At 36.1% G+C, this 8,232-nt stretch overlaps 1 pseudogene; it reads left to right on the top strand.

Moving 5' to 3' along the window:
• Window positions 1–3,476: 3,476 nt before the first annotated feature.
• LOC143645633 (eukaryotic translation initiation factor 5 pseudogene) lies at window positions 3,477–5,597 on the top strand (annotated as a pseudogene).
• Window positions 5,598–8,232: the final 2,635 nt, after the last annotated feature.

Genomic DNA, 8,232 nt, shown 5'->3' with positions numbered 1-8,232 from the left:
TGTGGCTTCATAATATGCCTTAAAGTCAGGCAGCATGAGACCTCTAGCTTCGTTTTTTTTCCTCAAGATGTTTTTCGCAATTCGGGGCACCCTGCCCTTCCAAATGAATTTGCCTATTGGTTTTTCTATTTCTGAAAAATAAGTTGTTGGGATTTTGATTGATATTGCATTGAATCTGTAGATCAATTTAGGTAGGATTGACATCTTAACTATATTTAGTCTTCCAATCCATGAACATGGTATGCCCTTCCATCTATTTAGGTCTTCTGTGATTTCTTTTAGCAGTTTTTTGTAGTTTTCTTTATGTAGGTTTTTTGTCTCTTTAGTTAAATTTATTCCTAGGTATTTCATTCTTTAGTTGCAATTGTAAATGGGATTCGTTTCTTGATGTCCCCCTCAGCTTGTTCATTACTAGTGTATAGAAATGCTACAGATTTTTGAATGTTGATCTTGTAACCTGCTACTTTGCTGTACTCATTTATTAGCTCTAGTAGTTTTGTTGTGGATTTTTACGGGTTTTCGACGTATAGTATCATATCATCTGCAAACAGTGATAGTTTTACTTCTTCCTTTCCAATTTTGATGCCTTGTATTTCTTTTTCTTGTCTAATTGCTCTGGCTAGAACCTCCAACACAATGTTGAATAATAGTGGTGATAGTGGATATCCTTGTCTTGTTCCTGATCTTAGGAGGAAAGTTTTCAATTTTTCCCCATTGAGGATGATATTAGCTGTGGGTTTTTCATATATTCCCTCTATCATTTTAAGGAAGTTCCCTTGTATTCCTATCTTTTGAAGTGTTTTAAACAGGAAAGGATGTTGAATCTTGTCAAGTGCCTTCTCTGCATCGATTGAGATGATCATGTGATTTTTCTGCTTTGATTTGTTGATATGGTGTATTACATTAATTGATTTTCTTATGTTGAACCATCCTTGCATACATGGGATGAATCCTACTTGGTCATGATGTATAATTCTTTTAATGTGTTGTTGGATACAATTTGCTAGAATTTTATTGAGGATTTTTGCATCTATATTCATTAGAGAGATTGGCCTATAGTTTTCTTTTTTTGTAATATCTTTGCCTGGTTTTGGTATGAGGGTGATGTTGGCTTCATAGAATGAATTAGGTAGTTTTCCCTCCACTTCGATTTTTTTGAAGAGTTTGAAGAGAGTTGGTACTAATTCTTTCTGGAATGTTTGGTAGAATTCACATGTGAAGCCATCTGGTCCTGGACTTTTCTTTTTAGGAAGCTTTTGAATGACTGATTCAATTTCTTTACTTGTGATTGGTTTGTTGAGGTCATCTATGTCTTCTTGAGTCAAAGTTAGTTGTTCATGTCTTTCCAGGAACCCGTCCATTTCATCTAGATTGTTGTATTTATTAGCGTAAAGTTGTTCATAGTATCCTGTTATTACCTCCTTTATTTCTGTGAGGTCGGTAGTTATGTCTCCTCTTCCATTTCTGATCTTATTTATTTGCATCCTCTCTCTTCTTCTTTTTGTCAATCTTGCTAAGGGTCCATCAATCTTATTGATTTTCTCATAGAACCAAATTCTGGTCTTATTGATTTTCTCTATTGTTTTCATGTTTTCAATTTCATTTGTTTCTGCTCTGATCTTTGTTATTTCTTTCCTTTTGCTTGCTTTGGGATTAGTTTGCTCTTCTTTCTGCAGTTCTTCCAATTGAACAGTTAATTCCTGCATTTTTGCCTTTTCTTCTTTTCTGATATAGGCATTTAGGGCAATAAATTTTCCTCTTATCACTGCCTTTGCTGCATCCCATAAGTTTTGATATGTTGTGTTTTCATTTTCATTCACCTCGAGGTATTTACTAATTTCTCTTGCAATTTCTTCTTTGACCCACTCGTTGTTTAAGAGTGTGTTGTTGAGCCTCCATGTATTTGTGAATTTTCTGGCACTCTGCTTATTATTGATTTCCAACTTCATTCCTTTATGATCCGAGAAAGTGTTGTGTATGATTTCAATCTTTTTAAATTTGTTAAGACTTGCTTTGTGACCCAGCATATGGTCTATCTTTGAGAATGATCCATGAGCACTTGAGAAAAAGGTGTATCCTGCTGTTGTGGGATGTAATGTCCTATAAATGTCTGTTAAGTCTAGCTCATTTATAGTAATATTCAGATTCTCTATTTCTTTATTGATCCTCTGTCTATATGTTCTGTCCATTGATGAGAGTGGGGAATTGAAGTCTCCAACTATTATGGTATATGTGTCTATTTCCCTTTTCAGTGTTTGCAGTGTATTCCTCACGTATTTTGGGGCATTCTGGTTCGGTGCGTAAATATTTATGATTGTTATGTCTTCTTGTTTAATTGTTCCTTTTATTAGTATATAGTGTCCTTCTTTGTCTCTTTTAACTGTTTTACATTTGAAGTCTAACTTGTTGAATATTAGTATAGCCACTCCTGCTATTTTCTGATTGTTATTTGCATGAAATATCTTTTCCCAACCTTTCACTTTCAACCTATGTTTATGGCAGGAGGGCACCAGCCGCAGCGGCCCGCCCGGGAGAGTGCACCATTCCCGAGGAGTCACGGGTTTGGAAGGCCCCCCCGTCACCATTCTCCGCGGCCTGGGGATTTCCGATCCAATTCTCTCAGTTGGTCCGGGGCCCGCGCGTGATCTGGTGCCAGCCTCCGCGGTTTGAGGGGACCGCCTGTCCAATTCTTCCAGCCAGCCTGGGAAGGAGGAAGGGAGTGACTCCGGCCGCTTGCCGCCCCGCCCGGTGAAGCCCGCGCCCCTCGGCGATCTCACCAGAGCGGGTTCTCTCAGCCAGCCAGCCATTCCAGGATGTTGTACGCTGTCTTTTTTTATCTCTGTCATGGCTTTGGGAGCTGTTCTGTATCGTTTCTACTCCCCTAGTAGCTGTTCTGGAGGAGAAACTAAGATCCGCGCGTCTTACTAAGCCGTCATCTTCTCCGGAAGTCCATTTACCAACTTTTAATTGGATTGTTTGTTTTCTTATTATAGGAGTTTGAGAACTCTTTGTATAGTGTGGATTCAAGTCCTCTGTCAGATATGTGTGTTGCAAATGTTTTCTCTCAGACTATGTCCTATCTATTTGTTTTCTTAACAGTATATTTCAAAGAACAAAAGTTCATACTTTTCATCAAAGTCAGTGTATTCATTTGAATTTTTTAATGGACTATACTTTTGACATTGTATCTAAGAAACCCTTAACTCAAGATAACAAAGATTTTCTCTTAAAAGTTTTATAATTTTCGGTTTCAAATTAAGACCTATGATTCTTTTTGAATTTTTATCAATTTCAAGGTATGAGTTGATGTCCATATTTGCATTTGGATGTCTGATATTACCAGCACCATTTGTTGGAAAGGCTTTCCTTTCTTTATCAAATTGCATTTAAACTTTTGTCAGAAATCAATTCAATGAAATAGAGCAAGAACATTCCAGAGATTGCCAGTCTCAGGAACAGATGGGTGTGGACCCCAGATGACCAGGGACAGCCCCTTCCCACTGTTGTCAGGCACCTGGTCTGGCCACTCCTCCAGTGCAACTCTGCCTCCTCCTCCTCTTCCACTACCTCTGCCTTGGGGTCTGGTCTATATGATGCCTCACTTCATCCCAGTCCCCAGTGAGCAGCATTAGATTTATGTCTTTATTTGAGAAAAATGAGCCATTGCACAGCCATTGATACCTCTACTGGGAAAACAGTATGCAATCAAGAAGCACACACAACCTCAGTGGTAAATATTTTTTCATGTCAAAGACCAATAACTCTTGCAATTGTTCATGTTATCCTTCTTTTTCAGACAGAAAATACCAAAAAGTTGTTATCAAAGATCTCTTCATGTCAAAGACCAATAACTCCTGCAATTGTTCATGTTATCCTTCTTTTTCAGACAGAAAATACCAAAAAGTTGTTAACAAAGATCTCTTCATCTTATTGATAAAGCCACTAGTAAGCTGTCATGGTCAGGTTCATGTGTCAACTTGGCCAAGTGGTGGTACCTGTGCTGTCCTGACTGTTGCAATGGGGACACTTCATAGAATTAAATCATGATCATGTCAGCTGCAGCCACAGCTGATTCCATTTGTAATCAGCCAGGGTGAGTGTCTTCTGCAATGAGTGATGCTCAATCTAGTCACTGGAAGCCTTTTAAGGAGGATTCAGAAGAGACAGGCTCTCTTCCTGCTTTGGCTGGTGAGTCTCTCCAGTGGAGTTCATCCAGACTCTCCATCAGAATCATTGGCTTCACAGCCTGTCCTGTGCATTTTGGACTCTGCATTCCCACAGTCATGTGAGATACTTTTATAAATTTTATATTTGTGAGTGTTCCCTTTTGATTTTCTTTCTCTATAGAACTAACACATAAGCCAAAATCTGTGTCAACATCAACTGCAGTCTGTCAGACTAGTTCTATCATTACAAGATGTCCTGTCTGACTGCCAAGATTGAAGAAAAAGAATACCAAATCAGGACAGTTATGGTCAATATGATTGACCTTGCAGAAACACTTAATGGGCCTTCAACATATTCCCACCAAATATTTCGGTTTTAACCTTTGATCAAAGGCCCATTTCAGTGTTAAAAATAACAGTACATTGTCAATGGATCTCATGAGTCGAGGAATGGACTTGTTAAAAAATGTGTTCTCTGTCCTGAGTATGAGACTCCTGAAACAGGTTTGCATGTCAATGCAAAGAATCAAATAATAAGAAATTGTTGTAAAGCTTGGCTATCAAGGCATATTTGATGCACATCATAAACTTTGCACATTCATTCTTAAAAACCCATCTGAGAATAGTGATGTCAATACAAGAAAAAAGAAAAGGAAAAGAAAATTAGGAAGGGCAAAGACAAAGAAAATAGCTCCGTATCCAGCAGTGAGACACCAGCACCACTGCCACCAGATGAAACCAGTCTTCCTCCACATGCTATGGTAGAAGAGGAGATGGCTGGGGAAAGAAACCATCCAGGCACTCAAAGGCACAGAATTGATAAAATCAGTGACCATGCAAAAATATTAACACTCAGTGATGGAAAGGGCTGTTGAAAAGTGGGTGTCCCTGTTTGATTTTGTTAAGAAAAACTCATCTGAAAAAGAAACTGGTGCTGAAGAAGAAAATTTCAATGTAAAAGCCATGGGCTCTTTTGTTTGAATTGAAGTTCTTTTTAATGAGAAGATTAGGGAGCAAATTTAGAAATACAGGCTCCATTTCTTCCAATTTTATTATCACAACAAAATGACTCCACAGTACCTTCATGGGTTGGAGTGTGTGATAGCCATGTATCAAGCTCAGTTCATCTCCAAGATTTTACATATCTTGAAATAGATGAATGACACAGATCATTTGGAAGAAGAGGTAATCACCAGTGAGTTAGAAAAGGCCCCTAAGAAGTATGTCTCAAAGGAAATTGCCAAAGAGATTTATGTCAAAGCAGAACCATTTATAAAATAATTGGAGGAAGCAGAGGAGGAATCTTCAGATGGTGAAAATGAAGATGATGAAAACATTGAGGTAGTATATTTGCAGACTATCAGTCTACCTAAAGTTGAGACTGTGAAGTCTGACAACAAAGAAAATGACATTGACATTGATGCTATTTAAAGTAATGGATGCAAGCTAGCATAACAGTAATACTGCAAATTTTTCTACATTATAAGCCAGAAGTGCAGCATGTATGTACAAAAGCTAAAATGGTTTAACATCATGCTATACTTTATACTAAAAATATTTTACTGTGAGTGGTCTTTAATTATGCCCAATGAGACATTTAGGGAGTCCATGCACATCAGTGGGCAAATGTAGTTTGCATATTCATAGCATGTTTTTTCTGAAAAACTAGTGGTGGGCACATTATGGATCATATTTATATACTTCTAACAAAGATTTGTTTCTGGTCATTCTTCAGATATTTGACTTAAGCTGAAATGATGGTGAAATAAGTTGCACCATCATTTAACCTGAATTCTTGGGGCCTATTAGTATTGTTAGATGCTGAGACTATAAAAAGGTCTTTAGCAGAAAGTAAAATTACTAAAATTATTTGTAATTAATGACTTTATCCAGGGATTCAGAAATACAGTACATTTTAATTTTTCTTTCCAGTCTCACAAATTATCATATGGTAATGTACATTTTTCCCATGCTGAAGTGGACTGAAAGCAAATGAAAGTGCAATGCTTTTACTTATTGAAAAGTAAAAATGACCTGAGTGCCCTATTAATAATTTCAAGAGCATGTTTTCAAACTGGAATGTTTTTGTTTTGTTTTCAGTTTATGTACACTTGCCCCAAATTGTAGTTGGTGAAATTATGTGCATTGTACATTGGAAGAGTAAGGAAAATCATTACATTAACAAATAAGCATTTTATGTGTAAATAGTTATTGCTCTGTACTGAGAGAAATCTCTCAAACTTTGGAGTATGATGAAATCACTAACTCTATTATTTTATTGGGAGGAAGCTGGAAAAAGTGCACTTAATATAATCCCTAGCAAAATCTGAGCATAATTTTTCAATTTATTTTTTTAATTTTTTAAATTTTTTACATGTGAAGGCACCGGGAATCAAACTTGGGTCCTCTGGCATGGCACCATGGTCCTGCTGAGCCACTGTGCCCCACCCAATTTTTCAGTTTTTAACCTTTATGATTTAGATTGTAATTCAAGATGTTGAGACATATTGCATCTTTTGTTCACTGTGTTTTTTAATAATATGCTTTGTTTTTTAATGCCTTTTACATTTGGACATAGTTGAGCTTTTTTAGATTTTAGTTCCTATCGTGACAAAATTAATGTTACTATGTCTTAAACTTGATTTTTTCCCCAAAAATGTCTCATTTTTAAAAAACAAAGTTAAAAGTCCACTTTTAAGTCAGAGTCTATATTTTGGTGTAAGACTTGGGATGTTTTTAAAAATATAGTCAGGTACCTGAGAAATCTGTGATCATGGTTACTGGGTGCAGGTGACCAGGGCCTGACCCAGCCCATCCAATGCTTTAGATTTGGACATATATGAGTTGATAACTTCCTTGTGAATCACTTGCCCAATTAGCTAAACTCAATTGGTATGGGTTCTGACTATATCTTAGTAATCATCTTTTTCATAACATTTAACTCTTCCCATTAAAAGTATGTTATGGGAATCAAGGATCCATGGGCGTTATTTGATGTCTGGGGCACTAGTTTCTAACATTCACCTCTCTTGACTCTTAATCCTTTGGGAAACACCTCACAGATTTTAATGAGAAATAACAAATATATGTAAAAGATTTTCACATTGAAATTATACAAACAATTAATTGAATAAAACCCTGGTAGTTTGATATTTCAAGGAATTGAAACTTAACAACACTACTGGAGAAATAAGAATTGGTCCCCAGAGGACTTCAGATAGAATACAGTGAGACTAGAGTGGGGCTGAACCTGGAAGAAATGTGCTTTGTAACACCAAAGATAAATTCTTGCAATTGACATCTCACCTAAGTTTTAAATTCTTAGCTGTAATGCCAATTCTCTTTCATCATCTGAAATTCTATAGGAGATGCTGATGGCTTAAACTCAGCTGCACCACAAAATAATCAAGGTCAAGTTAATGGGGTTCTGTTAATAGAGCTTTTCTCTTAATCTGAAGGAAAAAATGTTCAGGCTTCTAAACATTAAGAGAAAACTTTGGTTTAGACCACTGTTCAGTCTAGTGCCAAACTTTAATGAAATTCAAATTCACATAACCTGAATTTTATTCACAGAGGCTATCCTAATAGAGTAATCCTTCACTTTGTTCTATTCAAATGTCTTAAAAATATCCTGTTTCTCAAACAGTTACATTACTTGATTAAAACAATGTTAAAATTATATCATCTCCATCTTGACATTAAAATTTTAAATTTAAAATAAGGAAATCAAGTCACCATATTTATATGAATCTAATTTTGGTCTCTCTTATTGTACACTGTTCACCTATGTGTTTAACCTTTCACCAATTCATAATGTTTTGATTATTACAGCTGTATTTTAAGTCTTGAAATCAGATAGTGTGACTACAACTTTTTTCTTCTATTCCAAAATTGTTTTGTGTACTCTAATTCTTTTATCTTTTCATAAAAATATTAGAATCTCCTTTTGATCTTTATAAGAAATCCTCTGAGATTTTGATTGGGATTGAATTGAATTTATGTATTAATTTGTAAAGAATCAACATCTTAATAACAACTTGCTAATATTGAATCTTACAATCCTTGA

The sequence above is a fragment of the Tamandua tetradactyla genome, chromosome 9 (genome assembly GCF_023851605.1).
Source record: "Tamandua tetradactyla isolate mTamTet1 chromosome 9, mTamTet1.pri, whole genome shotgun sequence".
NCBI classification, from domain to species: Eukaryota; Metazoa; Chordata; class Mammalia; order Pilosa; family Myrmecophagidae; genus Tamandua; species Tamandua tetradactyla.
Note: the sequence above shows the minus strand (reverse complement) of the source record. Positions and strands in the feature narration are given on the sequence as shown.